Source organism: Bombina bombina, chromosome 12, assembly GCF_027579735.1.
Source record: "Bombina bombina isolate aBomBom1 chromosome 12, aBomBom1.pri, whole genome shotgun sequence".
Classification (NCBI taxonomy): Eukaryota; Metazoa; Chordata; class Amphibia; order Anura; family Bombinatoridae; genus Bombina; species Bombina bombina.
In genome coordinates, this window is record NC_069510.1 from 114,090,263 (window position 1) to 114,113,097 (window position 22,835).

The following is a 22,835-nucleotide window of genomic DNA, read 5'->3' on the forward strand; positions in this document are numbered from 1 at the left end:
ACTAATACTGATACATACACTTATACTGATACATACACTAATACTGATACATACACTTATACTGATACATACACTAATACTGATACATACACTAATACTGATACATACAGTTATACTGATACATACACTAATACTGATACATACAGTTATACTGATACATACACTAATACTGATACATACACTTATACTGATACATTCCCTAATACTGATACATTCCCTAATACTGATACATTCCCTAATACTGATACATACACTAATACTGATACATACACTAATACTGATGCATACACTAATACTGATACATACACTAATACTGATACATACAGTTATACTGATACATACACTTATACTGATACATACACTAATACTGATACATACACTAATACTGATACATACACTTATACTGATACATACACTAATACTGATATATTCACTAATACTGATACATACAGTTATACTGATACATACACTTATACTGATACATACACTAATACTGATACATACACTAATACTGATACATTCACTAATACTGATACATACACTTATACTGATACATACACATATACTGATACATACAATAATACTGATACATACACTAATACTGATACATACACTAATACTGATACATACAGTTATACTGATACATACACTTATACTGATACATACACTTATACTGATACATGCACTAATACTGATACATACACTAATACTGATACATACACTTATACTGATACATACACTAATACTGATACATACACTTATACTGATACATACACATATACTGATACATACACTTATACTGATACATACACATATACTGATACATACACTAATACTGATACATACACTAATACTGATACATACACTTATACTGATAGATACACTTCTACTGATACATACACTTATACTGATACATACACTAATACTGATACATACAGTTATACTAATACATACACTTATACTGATACATACACTAATACTGATACATACAGTTATACTGATACATACACTAATACTGATACATACAGTTATACTGATACATACACAAATACTGATACATTCACTAATACTGATACATACAGTTATACTGATACATACACTTATACTGATACATACACTAATACTGATACATACACTAATACTGATACATACACTTATACTGATAGATACACTTCTACTGATACATACACTTATACTGATACATACACTTATACTGATACATACAGTTATACTGATACATACACTTATACTGATACATACACTAATACTGATACATACAGTTATACTGATACATTAATACTGATACATACAGTTATACTGATACATACACAAATACTGATACATTCACTAATACTGATACATACACTTATACTGATACATACACTTATACTGATACATACACTTATACTGATACATTCACTAATACTGATACATACACATATATTGATACATACACTAATACTGATACATACACTAATACTGATACATACACTAATACTGATACATACACTTATACTGATACATACACTAATACTGATACATACACTTATACTGATACATACACTTATACTGATACATACACTTATACTGATACATACACTAATACTGATGCATACACTTATACTGATGCATACACTTATACTGATACATACACTTATACTGATACATACACTTATACTGATACATACACTTATACTGATACATACACTTATACTGATACACACACTTATACTGATACACACACTTATACTGATACATACACTTATACTGATACATACACTAATACTGATACATACACTTATACTGATACATACACTAATACTGATACATACACTTATACTGATACATACACTAATACTGATATATACACTAATACTGATACATACACTTATACTGATACATACACTAATACTGATACATACACTTATACTGATACATACACTTATACTGATACATAAACTTATACTGATACATACACTAATACTGATACATACACTAATACTGATACATACACTTATACTGATACATACACTTATACTGATACATACACTTATACTGATGCATACACTAATACTGATGTATACACTTATACTGATACATACACTTATACTGATACATACACTTATACTGATACATACACTTATACTGATACATACAGTTATACTGATACATTACACTATATCTGATACATACACTTATACTGATACATACACTTATACTGATACATACACTTATACTGATACATACACTTATACTGATACATACACTAATACTGATACATACACTTATACTGATACATACACTAATACTGATACACACACTTATACTGATACACACACTTATACTGATACATACACTAATACTGATACATACAGTTATACTGATATATACACTAATACTGATACATACACTTATACTGATACATACACTAATACTGATACATACACTTATACTGATAGATACACTTCTACTGATACATACACTTATACTGATACATTCACTAATACTGATACATGCAGTTATACTTATACATACACTAATACTGATACATACACTTATACTGATACATACACTAATACTGATACATACAGTTATACTGATACATACACTAATACTGATACATACACTAATACTGATACATACAGTTATACTGATACATACACTAATACTGATACATACACTTATACTGATACATACACTTATACTGATAAATACACTAATACTGATACATACAGTTATACTGATACATACACTAATACTGATACATACAGTTATACTGATACATACACTTATACTGATACATACACTAATACTGATACATTCACTAACACTGATACATACAGTTATACTGATACATACACTTATACTGATACATACACTTATACTGATACATACACTAATACTGATACATTCACTAATACTGATACATACACATACTGATACATACACTAATACTGATACATACACTTATACTGATACATACACTTATACTGATGCATACACTAATACTGATACATTCACTAATACTGATACATACACTAATACTGATACATACACTTATACTGATACATACACTTATACTGATACATACACTTATACTGATACATACACTTATACTGATGCATACACTAATACTGATGCATACACTTATACTGATGCATACACTTATACTGATGCATACACTTATACTGATACATACACTTATACTGATACATACACTTATACTGATACATACACTTATACTGATACATACACTTATACTGATACATACACTTATACTGATACACACACTTATACTGATACATACACTTATACTGATACATACACTAATACTGATACATACACTAATACTGATACACACACTTATACTGATACACACACTTATACTGATACATACACTAATACTGATACATACAGTTATACTGATATATACACTAATACTGATACATACACTAATACTGATACATACACTTATACTGATAGATACACTTCTACTGATACATACACTTATACTGATACATTCACTAATACTGATACATGCAGTTATACTTATACATACACTAATACTGATACATACACTTATACTGATACATACACTAATACTGATACATACAGTTATACTGATACATACACTAATACTGATACATACACTAATACTGATACATACAGTTATACTGATACATACACTAATACTGATACATACACTTATACTGATACATACACTTATACTGATACATACACTAATACTGATACATACAGTTATACTGATACATACACTAATACTGATACATACAGTTATACTGATACATACACTTATACTGATACATACCTTATACTGATACATACACTTATACTGTTACATACAGTTTATTACTGATTCATTCACTTATTACTGATACATACAATTAATACTGATACACACATTATACTGATACCACACTTATACTGTTACATACATTATACTGATTATAACTAATACTGATTCATACACCCTAAGACTGATAACATACATTATACTGATATATACACTAATACTGATACAAAACACTTATACTGATACATACACTATTATGATATTACACTAATACTGATACATACACTAATACTGATACATACACTAATAACTGATACATACACTTATACTGATACAGTACACTAACTGATACATACACTAATACTGATACATACACTTATACTGATACATACACTAATACTGATACATACACTTATACTGATACATACACTTATACTGATACATACACTTATACTGATACATACACATATACTGATACATACACTAATACTGATACATACACTAATACTGATACATACACTTATACTGATACATACACTAATACTGATACATACACTTATACTGATACATACACTTATACTGATACATACACTTATACTGATACATACACTAATACTGATACATACAGTTATACTGATACATACACTAATACTGATACATACACTTATACTGATACATACACTTATACTGATACATACACTAATACTGATACATACACTTATACTGATAGATACACTAATACTGATACATACACTAATACTGATACATACAGTTATACTGATACATACACTTATACTGATACATACAGTTATACTGATACATACACTAATACTGATACATACAGTTATGCTGATACATACACTAATACTGATACATACACTAATACTGATACATACTCTTATACTGATACATACACTAATACTGATACATACACTAATACTGATACATACACTAATACTGATACATACAGTTATACTGATACATACACTTATACTGATACATACACATACTGATACATACACTTATACTGATACATACACTTATACTGATACATACACTTATACTGATACATACACTAATACTGATACATACACTAATACTGATACATACACTAATACTGATACATACACTTATACTGATACATACACTAATACTGATACATACACTTATACTGATACATACACTAATACTGATACATACACTTATACTGATACATACACTAATACTGATACATACACTTATACTGATACATACACTAATACTGATACATACACTAATACTGATACATACGCTAATACTGATACATACAGTTATACTGATACATACACTAATACTGATACATTCACTTATACTGATACATACACTAATACTGATACATATACTAATACTGATACATACACTTATACTGATACATACACTTATACTGATACATACACTTATACTGATACATACACTAATACTGATACATACACTAATACTGATACATACACTTATACTGATACATACACTTATACTGATACATACACTTATACTGATACATACACTAATACTGATACATACACTTATACTGATACATACACTTATACTGATACATACAGTTATACTGATACATACACTTATACTGATACATACACTAATACTGATACATACACTAATACTGATACATACACTTATACTGATACATACACTTATACTGATAGATACACTAATACTGATACATACACTAATACTGATACATACAGTTATACTGATACATACACTTATACTGATACATACACTAATACTGATACATACAGTTATACTGATACATACACTAATACTGATACATACAGTTATGCTGATACATACACTAATACTGATACATACACTAATACTGATACATACTCTTATACTGATACATACACTAATACTGATACATACACTAATACTGATACATACACTAATACTGATACATACAGTTATACTGATACATACACTTATACTGATACATACACATACTGATACATACACTTATACTGATACATACACTTATACTGATACATACACTTATACTGATACATACACTTATACTGATACATACACTAATACTGATACATACACTTATACTGATACATACACTTATACTGATACATACACTAATACTGATACATACACTTATACTGATACATACACTAATACTGATACATACACTTATACTGATACATACACTAATACTGATACATACACTTATACTGATACATACACTTATACTGATACATACAGTTATACTGATACATACACTAATACTGATACATACACTTATACTGATACATACACTTATACTGATACATACACTTATACTGATACATACACTAATACTGATACATACACTTATACTGATACATACACTTATACTGATACATACACTTATACTGATACATACACTTATACTGATACACACATACATACTGATACATACACTTATACTGATACATACACTTATACTGATACATACACTTATACTGATACATACACTTATACTGATACATACACTAATACTGATACATACACTAATACTGATACATACACTTATACTGATACATACACTAATACTGATACATATACTAATACTGATACATACACTAATACTGATACATACACTAATACTGATACATACAGTTATACTGATACATACACTAATACTGATACATTCACTTATACTGATACATACACTAATACTGATACATACACTAAAACTGATACATACACTAATACTGATACATACACTTATACTGATACATACAGTTATACTGATACATACACTAATACTGATACATACACTTATACTGATACATACACTAATACTGATACATACACTTATACTGATACATACACTAATACTGATACATACAGTTATACTGATACATACACTAATACTGATACATATACTAATACTGATACATACACTTATACTGATACATACACTAATACTGATACATACACTAATACTGATACATACACTAATACTGATACATACACTTATACTGATACATACACTTATACTGATACATACACTAATACTGATGCATACACTTATACTGATACATACACTTATACTGATAGATACACTAATACTTATACATACATTTATACTGATACATACATTTATACTGATACATACACTTATACTGATACATACACTTATAATGATACATACACTTATACTGATACATACACTAATACTGATACATACACTTATACTAATACATACACTAATACTGATACATACACTTATACTGATACATACACTAATACTGATACATACACTAATACTGATACATTTAGTAATGCTGATACATTCACATATACTGATATATACAGTTATACTGATACATACACTTATACTGATATATACAGTTATACTAATACATACACTTATACTGATACATACACTAATACTGATACATACACTAATACTGATATATACACTAATACTGATGCATACACTTATACTGATACATACACTTATGCTGATACATACACTAATACTAATACATACACTTATACTGATAGATACACTAATACTGATAGATACACTAATACTGATGTATACACTAATACTGATGTATACACTAATACTGATACATACACTTATACTGATACAAATACATACTGATACATACACTTATACTGATACACACATACACACTGATACATACACTTATACTGATACAAATACATACTGATACATACACTTATACTGATAAACACATACATACTGATACATTTACACTTATACTGATACACGCATGCATACTGATACACACATACATACTGATACACGCATGCATACTGATACACACATACATACTGATACACACATGCATACTGATACACACATGCATACTGATACACACATACATACTGATACATACACTTATACTGGTACACACATACACACTGATACACACATACATACTGATACATACACTTATACTGATACACACATACATACTAATACATACACTTATACTGGTACAGACATACACACTGATACACACACTTATACTGATACACACATACATACTGATACATACACTTATACTGGTACACACATACACACTGATACACACATACATACTGATACATACACTTATACTGATACACACATACACACTGATACATACACTTATACTGATACACACATACACACTGATACATACACTTATACTGATACACACATACATACTGATACATACACATATACTGATACACACATACACACTGATACATACACTTATACTGATACAAATACATACTGATACATACACTTATACTGATACACACATATACACTGATACATACACTTATACTGATACACACATACACACTGATACATACAATTATACTGATACATACACTAATACTGATACATACACTTATACTGATACACACATACATACTGATACATACTTATACTGATACACACATATACACTGATACACACATACATATATCCTCTCCCCCTCTCTTTTACGCTCTTTCTCTCCCCCCTCTCTTTTGCGCTCTCTCTCCCCCCTCTCTTTTGTGTGGGGTAGGAGGCTGATCTCTGCACTAAAGTACATCATACTGATGTACACATACATACTAATACATAAACTTATACTGATACACACATACACACTAATACACACATACATACTGATGCACACATACATACTGATACATACACTTATACTGATACACACATACACACTAATACACACATACACACTGATACATACACTTATACTGATACACACATACACACTCATGCACACATACATACTGATACACACATACACACTAATACACACATACATACTGATACACACAAACATACTGATACACACATGCATACTGATATATACACTTATACTGATACACACATACACACTAATACACACATACACACTGATACATACACTTATACTGATACACACATACATACTGATACATACACTTATACTGATACACACATACACACAAATACATACACGTAGTGATACACACTGATACATACACTTATACTGATACACACATACATACTGATACATACATTTATACTGGTACACACATACACACTGATACATACATACATACTGATACACACATACACACTGATACATACACTTATACATGCTGATACATACACTTATACTGATACACACATACATACTGATACATACAGTTATACTGATACATACATACTGATACACACATGCATACTGATACACACATACACACTGATACATACACACTGATACATACACTTATACTGATACATACACTTATACTGATAGATACACTAATACTGATACATACACTAATACTGATACATACTGATACATACACTAATACTGATACATACACTTATACTGATAGATACATTAATACTGATACATACACTAATACTGATACATACACTTATACTTATACATACACTTATACTGATACACACATACATACTGATACATACACTTAAACTGATACACACATATACACTGATTAACACATACATACTGATACATACACTTATACTGATACACACATACATACTGATACATATACTTATACTGATACACACATACACACTAATACACACATACACACTGATACATACACTTATACTGATACACACATACATACTGATACATACACTTATACTGATACACACATACACACAAATACATACACGTAGTGATACACACTGATACATACACTTATACTGATACACACATACATACTGATACATACATTTATACTGGTACACACATACACACTGATACATACATACATACTGATACACACATACACACTGATACATACACTTATACATGCTGATACATACACTTATACTGATACACACATACATACTGATACATACAGTTATACTGATACATACATACTGATACACACATGCATACTGATACACACATACACACTGATACATACACACTGATACATACACTTATACTGATACATACACTTATACTGATAGATACACTAATACTGATACATACACTAATACTGATACATACTGATACATACACTAATACTGATACATACACTTATACTGATAGATACATTAATACTGATACATACACTAATACTGATACATACACTTATACTTATACATACACTTATACTGATACACACATACATACTGATACATACACTTAAACTGATACACACATATACACTGATTAACACATACATACTGATACATACACTTATACTGATACACACATACATACTGATACATATACTTATACTGATACACACATATACACTGATTAACACATACATACTGATACACACATGCATACTGATACACACATACATACTGATACACACATGCATACTGATACACACATACATACTGATACATACACTTATACTGGTACACACATACACACTGATACACACATACATACTGATACACACATACACACTGATACACACATACACACTGATACATACACTTATACTGATACACACATACATACTAATACATACACTTATACTGGTACAGACATACACACTGATACACACACTTATACTGATACACACATACATACTGATACATACACTTATACTGGTACACACATACACACTGATAAACACATACATACTGATACATACACTTATACTGGTACACACATACACACTGATACACACACTTATTCTGATACACACATACATACTGATACATACACTTATACTGGTACACACATACACACTGATACATACACTTATACTGATACACACATACACACTGATACACACATACATACTGATACATACACTTATACTGGTACACACATACACACTGATACATACACTTATACTAGTACACACATACACACTGATACACACATACATACTGATATATACACTTATACTGGTACACACATACACACTGATACACACATACATACTGATACACACATACATACATACTGACTGATACATTCATTTATACTGATACACACTGATACATACATTTATACTGATACACACATATACATACGCACACACATACACACTGATACACACATACATACTGATACATACACTTATACTGGTACACACATACATACTGATACATACACTTATACTGGTACACACATATACACTGATACACACACTTATACTGATACACACATACACACTGATACATACACTTATACTGATACACACATATACACTGATACATACACTTATACTGGTACACACATACACACTGATACACACACTTATACTGATACACACATGCTGATACATACACTTATACTGGTACACACATACACACTGATACACACAATTATACTGATACACACATACATACTGATGCATACACTTATACTGGTACACACATACACACTGATACACACACTTATACTGATACACACATACACACTGATACACACACTTATACTGATACACACATACACACTGATACATACTTATACTGATACATACATACACACTGATACACACACTTATACTGATAAACACATACACACTGATACATACACTTATACTGATACATACATACATACTGATACATACACTTATACTGGTACACACATACACACTGATACACACACTTATACTGATACATACACTTATACTGGTACACACATACACACTGATACACACATACATACTGATACATACATTTATACTGATACATACATTTATACTGGTACACACATACACACTGATACACATACACACTGATACACACATACACACTGATACATACACTTAGTCTGATACACACATACATACTAATACATACACTTATACTGATACATACACTAATACTGATACATACACTTATACTGGTACACACATACACACTGATACACACATACATACTGATACATACATTTACACTGATACATACATTTATACTGGTACACACATACACACTGATACACACATACATACTGATACACATACACACTGATACACACATACACACTGATACACACATACACACTGATACATACACTTATTCTGATACACACATACATACTGTTACATACATTTATACTGGTACACACATACACACTGATACACACATACATACTGATACACACTGATACACACATACACACTGATACACACATACATACTGATACATACATACACACTGATACACACATACACACTGATACACACATACACACTGATACACACATACACACTGATACACACATACACACTGATACACACATACACACTGATACACACATACATACTGTTACATACATTTATACTGATACATACATTTATACTGGTACACACATACACACTGATACACACATACATACTGATACACACTGATACACCGGCCGCTGACGACATTATAGGCGATATATAACAAATTATAGAGAGCATGTTAAATACTAAGTGCTGTATTAAAAGTGCGCTTGGGATATTCTCCAGGATCTTACTCATATGAAATGACCATTATATTCTCTATAAACGGAACCATATGGAATATACAAGTGAATTGCCACCTATGTCTAGCGTAAAAACAGTAAATAGGGGTATGAGTTCCTCATAAAAATTATGATAGTTTATGAGCTAAGAGGATATAAAGATTGTTGCACATAAGTCAATAAGATATTTACATGCCAGACTATCAGAGCTACCATATATACATTTCAGCTTACACAGTAGGGTGAAATCCACATTGTGCAAGAACAATATAACCAGCCACTTATGGTTTATATATATATAAAATCTGGGTTCTTCTTAATATATGATTGTATCTCATGCTGGTACAACTATAAGATGCAATGTTGTAATAAGCTATAAAGGATCAGTAACTCAAACAAATAAACATTAAATACCTGTTTAAAAGTAAACCAGAATAACACATAACTGTTTAGGTGAACAAAGCCATAAGTAATCTTATAAACATATGGCAACACATATAGGTATAGTAGGTGAGCACATATAATCATACCAGCCTAACTCTCAAAGTATAAGACATGGGACTGGTGCAGTGGGGTATTAACATGATAAAGACACATAGCTATAGTTAGTTAGGTGATATTTTAGACCCGACATATGTTCCCATGTAACAAAGATAAATCTAGCATGTAGCAGTATACTAGGATTCAAGGAATGTGCTCAACTAAAGTTAGATACCCTAATGAGCCTGTGAATAGTCAACATAAATGAGTGCATAATATATTAACCCCCATACTTTAAAAAAAAATATGGTAAGTTGGTATCAGTGCTACTTGCTGGAGAAATCCGTAGTACAGGTGAGTCCTGAAACTTTATGTACAGCTTAGCCCGGTAAGCAGATACGGGTAATTATTTAGCTTTATCCAACTCCTGATCTTTGAAATGTGCATGAGCCAGTATATATAGGGTTACCAAGGATGGGTCTAAGATTGAGCATATGTGGAAGGAGATCTTTTGTATGTGTCCTTCTATAGTGTGTGCTCAGCAAAAGTTGCACATGCGATTTAATGCAGTCAGCTCCGATACCACATAATTGGGCTTGAAGCTGCAATATTCTGAGAGGTAAACCCCACGATGTGTCCTTGTGAGTATCTACAGGAACTAGCTCATCAACTTGTATAGTAGCGGAGAGTGGTTTTACTGTATGCAGCCCAGATTGTAGTGTTTGTTTTGTCGATCGGTCAGCTATGGTGATAAACCTGAAATCTCTTTGTGAGGCTGTTTTGTCAGTGTCATTCGACATGTGTAGCGCGTCAACTTTTTTACAGGGATCCACAAGAGTTTCTCCTCATGGGTTCGTATCCCGAGTCATTGCGACACAATCCCTATTATCAGGTGGGTTATTGCTTGCGGTGCACTGGAAAGAAACTACCAGCAATCGCTCTAGTTTAGCAAAATGATTTTTCACAATCAGGAGCAGCTCTTTTTCCCATGTGGCTGCAATCTACAATCTCATTAAGGGAGCGACTCACCACAAGTGCTATTAGATGGGGCTGGTTAGATGGTAGTGTCTTGGGTAGGCAATCTATTTAGGGATTAAAGGCACACAATGTGCTTCATAATGACAGGGCCCTAAAGTACCCTGCCGGGTTGGTAAAATGCAGGCCAAGATCTTAAAGTTTCTCCGAGCGCTGATGCCAGCAGCGAATTCCTTCAGTATTGGGTTGAAAAGATGTGTCTTCTATTGGCGATCTTAGATCTATTCATTTATGCTATGTTTAGCGCCTTCAAAATACACTAGCTAGGAGATATTGTAGGAAAGCTGGAACAGCATGCAGTTATGCGTCTGAACATGGACGCTGCCCGGAAGTCCCCCCGTTTTCGTTTAGTTTTAAACTAAACAAATACGGAAAAGTGCAGCCACCGAATATTCAGGGAAACAAATTTCCATGTATATTTGGAATGAAAATTTCGACAGCATCTGAAGGCTCTGTCATGTGGCTTTGAGCATAAGGCAAGCTCCACATGATCTTAACAAATAAACCAATCAGCTTCTCCATATGGTTTGAAAATGACACTAGAATCATGCAAATGTTACCTTAGAATACAGAATATGTAGAACGAGGATTTAAAAAATAAATAAAATAAAAGTATATTCTAAACTATTAAAAACATGATGGGGGGTGGGGGTGGTAGAGAGAGAGCCTCTGTCTTTTTTTCTTCTCAACTAGACATCAAGATATATGGGCCCATTTGTTCTCTAATATTAGGACTCAATTGTTACGTATGAATTTTAGGTTACTAAGTTCTGACATCATTTTTTTCTTGTGTTTATGTTATTTATATTGAACAATGTAAGATATAAAAACTATGGCTACTGGTAAACTGCGAATCACATTCACTTATTGGGCCCGATCCGATATGGATCGGGTTTGGTATCCTATATACGGCGTAACCTAGAAGTTACGCTCGTATATTTCTGCCTTCACCCGTAGTTTTTTGGGCCATAGACAGGTATACCAAACCCGCGCAATGTCTATCTACCTGTCAACCGCGAACTGCTAAATAAAACCTAACACCTAACGCATGCGCAATGTCTATCTACCTGTCAACCGTGATCCCCCGCCGCAATCCCTAATAAAGTATTTAACCCCTAAACCGCCGCTCACGGACACCGCCGCCACCTACATTTAAATGTATAACCCCCTAATGTGATCCCCCTACACCGTCGCCACCTACATTACATACCCCCTAATGTGAGCCCCTTACACCGCCGCCATCTACATTACATACCCCCTAATGTGAGCCCCTTACACCGCCGCCATCTACATTACATACCCCCTATTGTGAGCTCCTACCCCACCGCCAGCTATATTAAAATTATTAACCCCCAATCTAATCCCCCTACACCGCCACCAGCTATATTAAAATTATTAACCCCTAATTTAATCCCCCTATACCGCCGCCAGCTATATTAAATACATTAACCCCTTATATAATCCCCCTAAAGTAATCACCTCTATTACCAGCCCTTAAAAGGGCCTTTTGCGTGACATTGCCCCAAAGTAACAGCTCTATTGCCAGCCCTTAAAAGGGCTTTTTGCGGGGCATTTCCCCAAAGTAATCGGCTCTTTTACCAGCCCTTAAAAGGGCTTTTTGCGGGGCATTATCACAAAGTAATCAGCTCTTTTGCATCTAATCTAAATCCCCCTACACCGCCGCCACCTATAATAAATGTATTACCCCCTAATCTAATCCCCCTACACCGCCGCCACCTATATTAAATAGATTAACCCCTAATCTAATCCCCCTACACCGCCGCCACCTATATTAAATAGATTATATTAGGGTTAATATAGTTAATATATTATATATATTAACTATATTAACCCTAATTATATTAGGGTTAGTATAGTTAATATCATATAGTTAATATCGTTATTATATTATATATATATATATATATTAACTATATTAACCCTAATTATATTAGGGTTAATATCGTTATTATATTATATATATATATTAAGTATAATAACCCTATCTAACTCTAACACCCCTAACTAAATTCTTATTAAAATAAATCTAATTGATATTAATATTAGCCAATCAGATTGAGCTCGCATTCTATTGGCTTTTCCGATCAGCCATTAGAATGCAAGCTCAATCTGATTGGCTGATTGGATCAATCAGCCAATCGGATTGAACTTGAATCTGATTGGCTGATTGAATCAGCCAATCAGATTTTCTTACCTTAATTCCGATTGGCTGATAGAATCCTATCAGCCAATCGGAATTCAACGAACGCCATCTTGGATGACGTCATTTAAAGGAAACTTCATTCATGTTCAGTCGTCGGGGCAGATGGATGTTCTGCATTGGAGGGCTGAAGAAAGAAGATTGAAGATGCCGCTTGGAAGAAAACTTTGCCCCGATGGAGGACCTTTTCTTTTGCCGCTTGGATGAAGACATCGCCGGATGGAAGACTTCTTCTTTGCCGCTTGGATGAAGACATCGCCCGGATTGGATGAAGAGTTCGGCCCGGCTGGGTGAAGACGACTCAAGTTAGGGAGATCTTCTGGGGCTTAGTGTGAATAGATGTAATTAGCTTAAAATTCTTGTAATCTTTTTTTATTTTTTGTAATTTAGTGTTTTGTTTTTTTTGTAATTTAGTTTAGTTTATTTAATTGTATTTTAGTTTAGATATTTGTAGTTTATTTAATTTATTGATAGTGTAGGTGTATTTGTAACTTAGGTTAGGATTTATTTTTCAGGTAAATTGGTAATTATTTTAACAAGTTAGCTATTAAATAGTTATTAACTATTTAATAGCTATTGTACCTAGTTAAAATAAATACCAAGTTACCTGTAAAATAAATATAAACCCTAAAATAAGGGTTTATTTTATAGGTAAGTATTTAGATTTAAATAGGAATATTTTAATTAATAATATTAATATTAATTAGATTTATTTTAATAAGAATTTAGTTAGGGGTGTTAGAGTTAGATAGGGTTATTATACTTAATATATATATAATATAATAACAATATTAACTATATTAACCCTAATATAATTAGGGTTAATATAGTTAATATATATAATAACTATATTAACTATATTAACCCTAATATAATTAGGGTTAATATAGTTAATATATATAATAACTATATTAACTATATTAACCCTAATATAATTAGGGTTAATATAGTTAATATAGGTGGCTGCGGTGTAGGGGGGTCAGATTATGGGTTAATCTATTTAATATAGGTGGCGGCGGTGTAGGGGGATTAGATTATAGGCAAAAGAGCTGATTTCTTTGTGACCATGCCCCGTCAAAAGCCCTTTTAAGGGCTGGTAAAAGAGCTGATTTCTTTGGGGCAAAGCCCCGCAAAAAGCCCTTTTAAGGGCTGGCAATAGAGCTGTTTACTTTGGGGTAATGCCACGCAAAAAGCCCTTTTCAGGGCTATTTGTAGGGTTAGACTTAGGTTTAGTGGTATTTTAGGGGTTAATTAATTTAATATAGGTGGCGGCGGTGTAGGGGGATTAGATTAGGGGTTAATTAATTTAATATAGGTGGCGGCGGTATAGGGGGATTAGATTAGGGGTTAATTAATTTAATATAGCTGGCGGCGGTGTAGGGGGATTAAATTAAGGATTAATAATTTTAATATAGCTGGCGGCGGGGTAGGAGCTCACATTAGGGGGTAGTTAATGTAGGTGGCGGCGGTGTAAGGGGCTCACATTAGGGGGTAGTTAATGTAGGTGGCGGCGGGGTCCGGGAGCGGCGGTTTAGGGGTTAATAACTTTATTAGGTGCGGCGGGGTCCGGGAGCGGCGGTTTAGGGGTTAATAAATTTTTTATTATTAGGAGAGTGAGGGGGGATAGCGGATAGAGGGGTATACGTGTCGGGCTATGTTTGGGAGGCGTGTTAGACAGTATGGGAGATTTTATAACTTAGTCAGGTTTTGTAGGCGCCGGCGGTTTCTAAAGTGCCGTAAGTCACTGGCGACTCCAGAAATTTGTACTTACGCAGATTTCTGGACATCGCTGGTTTATCCGACTTACGGCACTTTAGCATCTGACGGCGCTGTATATTGGATAGCTCGAGTTGCGAGCTGAAATTACGGGCGGTGGGGGTTCCCTCGCTTGCGCCGCAAACTACGATCTATATCGGATCGTGCCCATTATGCATACAAAACTTATCGTGATCTGCGCATCACACAATTGTGTATTGCACCTTTGACTCTTCATGCATTTCTCACAATAAAGAAAATAAAAAATAAATAAAAAAAACATTACAAAGGAGCCTAAACTCAAAGCTAGTTTACATCTCTCATATAACTCTGTGTCCAACCTTTTAAATACTACTCTCAGCAGTAAGTAAAATACCATGGAGTGAAGATTACAGGATCTCCTTTTGTCCTTCAGGAGCATACTGAATAGTGACCAAGATAAAGAAGTAAGGGTGGTCATGGTCCGATCCCATTGTCTACAGTCCGTGCTAGTTCTATGCCCATATCAGATCTCAGATCAGAGACTTTAGTCCATCAACTGTATGGCTAAATCAGGTCTCAGATTAGACTAGGGTTGCCACCTCAGCCATGTTTACCTGGACACTTATGAGTTACACATGTTATAGGGTGTGCCGGGAGGAACAAGTATTGTGTTGTTCATCAGCACTATTCATGTGATGTCCAAAGGCACAATGCATGTTCCGTCCTACTTACCCTGCAGCATGTGTAACTCATAAGTGTCCAAGAAAACATGGCCGAGGTAGCAACCCTAGATTAGATCCCATTAGTTAAATGTCCATTATCTTTACATAGATTTTACTGGACAGCCAACGGGAATACTGTCCAGTTAAATACTGATCATCTGGTAACCCTACACCTGAAGCCTATATTTATAGTTCTGGAAGAGAGTGTATAGTTCTCTATGGAGAGCCTTGTCTATAGGCTTCTTCGGATGTAGGAAACAAGTAGACTGAGAACATGGGCTTATCACCATTAAAAAATAATGATCCCCTCCCCTTAATAAAAACCTGATCATTTTTAGTGGTTGAGGATGTGGGGCTATTGTGGGGCCACAATAATAGTCCCAAATCCCCAACCACTAACTACTCTGTTTATGGGAGGCTAAAGGCTGTTGCTTCCTGACCTCTTCACAAGTCAGGAGGTGGGGCTAAAACTTACAACTGGAAGTCATAAACCAACTTTATTCCAGCAGAATGAGTGATATAAATATATTCTTCATCTGTATTGGAAAGGACTTGACAGTAAGAGATTTACAGGTCTATATAGTATGTACAGCCTCTTATTGGTTGGTGTACCTTTGTCTCCCTTCTCCACCTTAAAGGGACATAAAACCCCATTTTTTTCTTTATTGATTAAGACAGAGCATACCATTTAAAAAAAAAAAAAAACTTTCCAATTTACTTATATTATCAAATTTTCTTCATTCTCTTGGTACCCTTTGTTGAAGGAGAAGCAAAGTATTACTGGGATCTAGCTGAAAACATTGGGTGAGCCAACAACAAAAGGCCTATAAGGGCATCCACCAATCATCAGCTAGAACCCAGTAGTGCATTGCTGCTCCTGAGGCTACCTAGGTATGCAATTCAACAAAGGATATCAAGACAACAAAGCAAAGTAGATAGTGGAAAAAAATAAGAAAGTTGTTTACAAATGCATGCTCTGTCTGAATGATGAAAGTTTAATTTTGACTTTACTGTCCTTTTAAATGAGGGCAAAAGTAAGGGGAAGAGACAAAACACAGACAACCAAGACGTGAGTCCTTAAAGGGACAGTACTATACACCAGAAATGTTATTGTTTAAAAAGATAGATAATCCCTTTATTACCAATTCCCCAGTTTTGCATAACCAACACAGTTATATTAATATACGTTTTACCTCTGTGATTACCTTGTATCTAAGCCTCTGCAGACTGCCCCCTTATCTTAGTTATTTTGTCAGACATGCATTTTAGCCAATCAGTACTGGCTCCTAGGTAACTCTACGTGTGTGAGCATAATGTTATCTATATAACACACATGAACTAATGCCCTCTAGTGGTGAAAACTGTCAAAATGCATTCAGATAAGAGGTGGTCTTCAAGAACTAAGAAATTAGCATATGAGCTAAGAATACCAAGAGAACAAAGTAAAACTGTGATAAAAGTAAAAAAGTTGTTTAAAATTACATGCACTATCTGAATCATGAAAGTTTATTTTGGATTAACTGTCCCTTTAATATTCTTATTATAATAACACTGAGGCACAGCAAACCATAAGTGTATCAGCAAATGTTTGTAGAAATATTTCAAGTACGACAAGAATAAGAGGCAGCTAAAAACCAATATCATGAAGTATGTTTAGATAGTGCTTATTTGCAAAAACAATTACACACAGTGTTACTTGTGATTTCAACAAGCCAAACAAGACTCTGTGAGTCTGACAGATATACAAGCTGCCCTAAAGTGCTTAAAGGGATGGAAAGGTTGAAAATGATTTTGCATGGGTGCATTTCAGTTTGAATTATAAACAAGTTTGTAATATACTTCCATTAACAAAAATGCTTGTACTAAAATATATTACTGGTTTTCTGCAGCATATGCACATATGCTGTGAGGGCCGTGCAAACGAAACAGCACATTTTGTCAGAGATTCAGCAGTTGTTTGTAGGACACAAATTACGTGTTCAGAAGCAGTACTCACCACCTCTCTGAGCATGCATGGTGTTTTTTTACTGATGCATAGGCCCTCACAGCATATGTGCGTATGCCACTGAAAAACAGTAATAAGTTTTACTAGAAGGTTGGAAGTATATTGCAAAAATGGATGGAAAAATATCACTATAGTTTACTAGTGAAGGATTTAGCTATTAGCCCAGACGGAAAAGTCACTTGTCCACTCAACGTCCACTGAAATTTCTTACTTGTCTGGGGCTAGTGGAAATTTCAAGCCCTGTATGTGTGTTGCGTCTATATACACAGCTCTGGAAAAAAAATAAGAGACCACTGCAAAATGATCAGTTTCTCTGGGTTTACTTTTTATAGGTTTGTGTTTGAGTAAAATGAACATTTTTGTTTTATTCTATAATCTACTGACAACATTTCTCCCAAATAAAAATATTGTCATTTAGAGCATTTATATACAAAAAAATGACAGACCTGGATTAATGCAAAGAAAACAAGTTCATATGCATTTGTACACAACACAATACTAATGTTTTAATTAGCAAGAGTTCAGAAATCAATATTTGTTGTAATAACTCTGATTTTCAACCACAGCTTTCATGCATCTTGTCATACTCTCCACCAGTCTTTCACATTGCTGTTGGGTGAGTTTATACCACTCCTGGCACAAACATTCAAGCAGCTCGGCTTTGTTTGATCGCTTGTGACCATCCAACTTCATCTTGATCACCTTCCAGAGGTTTTCAATGGGGTTTGGGTCTGGAGATTGGGTTGACCATGTCAGGGTCTTGATCTGGTGGTCCTCCATCCACACCTTGATTGACCTGGCTGTGTGGCATGGAACATTGTACTGCTGGAAAAAAACAATCTGCAGAGTTGTGGAACATTGTCAGAGCAGAAGGAATCATTCCAGACTAGCGGAACCCCCAGATCATCACCGATTCTTTACCAAATTTCACAGTGGGTGAGAAACACTGTGGCTTGTAGGCCTCTTAAGGTCTTCGTCTAACAATTAGATGACCAGGTGTTGGGAAAAGCTGAAAAGTGGACTTAACAGAGAAGATGATCCTGGAATCAGCCAGATTTATCTTTATGAAGGACACATGGATCAAGCGAGGTACAAGGATATCCTGAAAGAAAACTTGCTTCCTTCTACTCTGACAATGTTCCCCAGTGATTATGCTTTCCTCTCTTGCATCAATACCTCTTTTAATACATGTTAGTATCTTATTAGCCTTGGAAGCCACTGCCCTGCATTGGGCACTCATCTTTAGCTTGAAATCTTTAAGCGCTCCCAAACCCATTTCCTCCTCTGTTTTGCTAAGTCTAATCCTATTTAAATAACAGATGGTCTGCTTAATTTTACTTCCAAAATGTAGTAGCTAACATTTTCCAGTATTAAATCACATTTTCCATTTACCTGCCCATCCTTCTAATTTTTGTAAATACCCTTGTAAAGCAATTTCATCCTGCACTGACCTGATGACAATACACAGCTTTGTATCATCTGCAAAAATAGAGATGGTGCTATTTAATCCTTGCTCCAAGTCATTAATAAAAGTATTAAAGAGAACAGGGCCCAGTATTGGTCCCTGGGGGACTCCACTGATTACCTTTGTCCAATCTGAGTATGACCCATTCACTATTACTCATTGTTACCTGTCTTGTATCCAGTTATTTACCCATGAGCTAACATCTTCAGCTATTCCCAGTCCCTTACTTTTATGCATTAATCTCTCATGTGGCACTGTATCAAACGCCTTTGCAAAATCCAAGTATATCACATGACCTGATTTCCCATTATCTATATCTTTACTTACTTCCTCATAGACTCTAATTAGATAAGTTTGACTTTATCTTTTTCTTATAAAACCATGCTGATTTGAATTCATAATTTTGTTTACACAAATATACTCATCAATATCATCCAGGAGGGCCCAAAGTCACCAAACAGCAATGTGAATGACTGGTGGAGAGCATGACAACACGAATGAAAGCTGTGACTGAAAATCAGGGTTATTTTACCTTGCTGAAGCATCCCCAGATGATCACTGATCCTCCACCAAATTTCACAGTGGATGCAAGATGTTGTGGCATGTACGCCTCTCCAGGTCTCCATCTAACCATTAGACGACCAGGTGTTGGGCAAAACTGGAAATTGGACTCATCAGAGAAGATTACCTTGCTCCAGTCCTCTAAGGTCCAATCCTTATGGTCTTTTACAAACCTCAGCCTGGCTCTTCTTTTCTTCTCATTGATGAAGGTTTTTTTTCTAGCTTTGCACGATTTCAGCCCTTCCCCTAGGAGTCTGTTTTAAACTGTCCTCGCCGTGCACTTCACCCCAGCTGCCATTTGCCATTCTTTTTGTACAACCC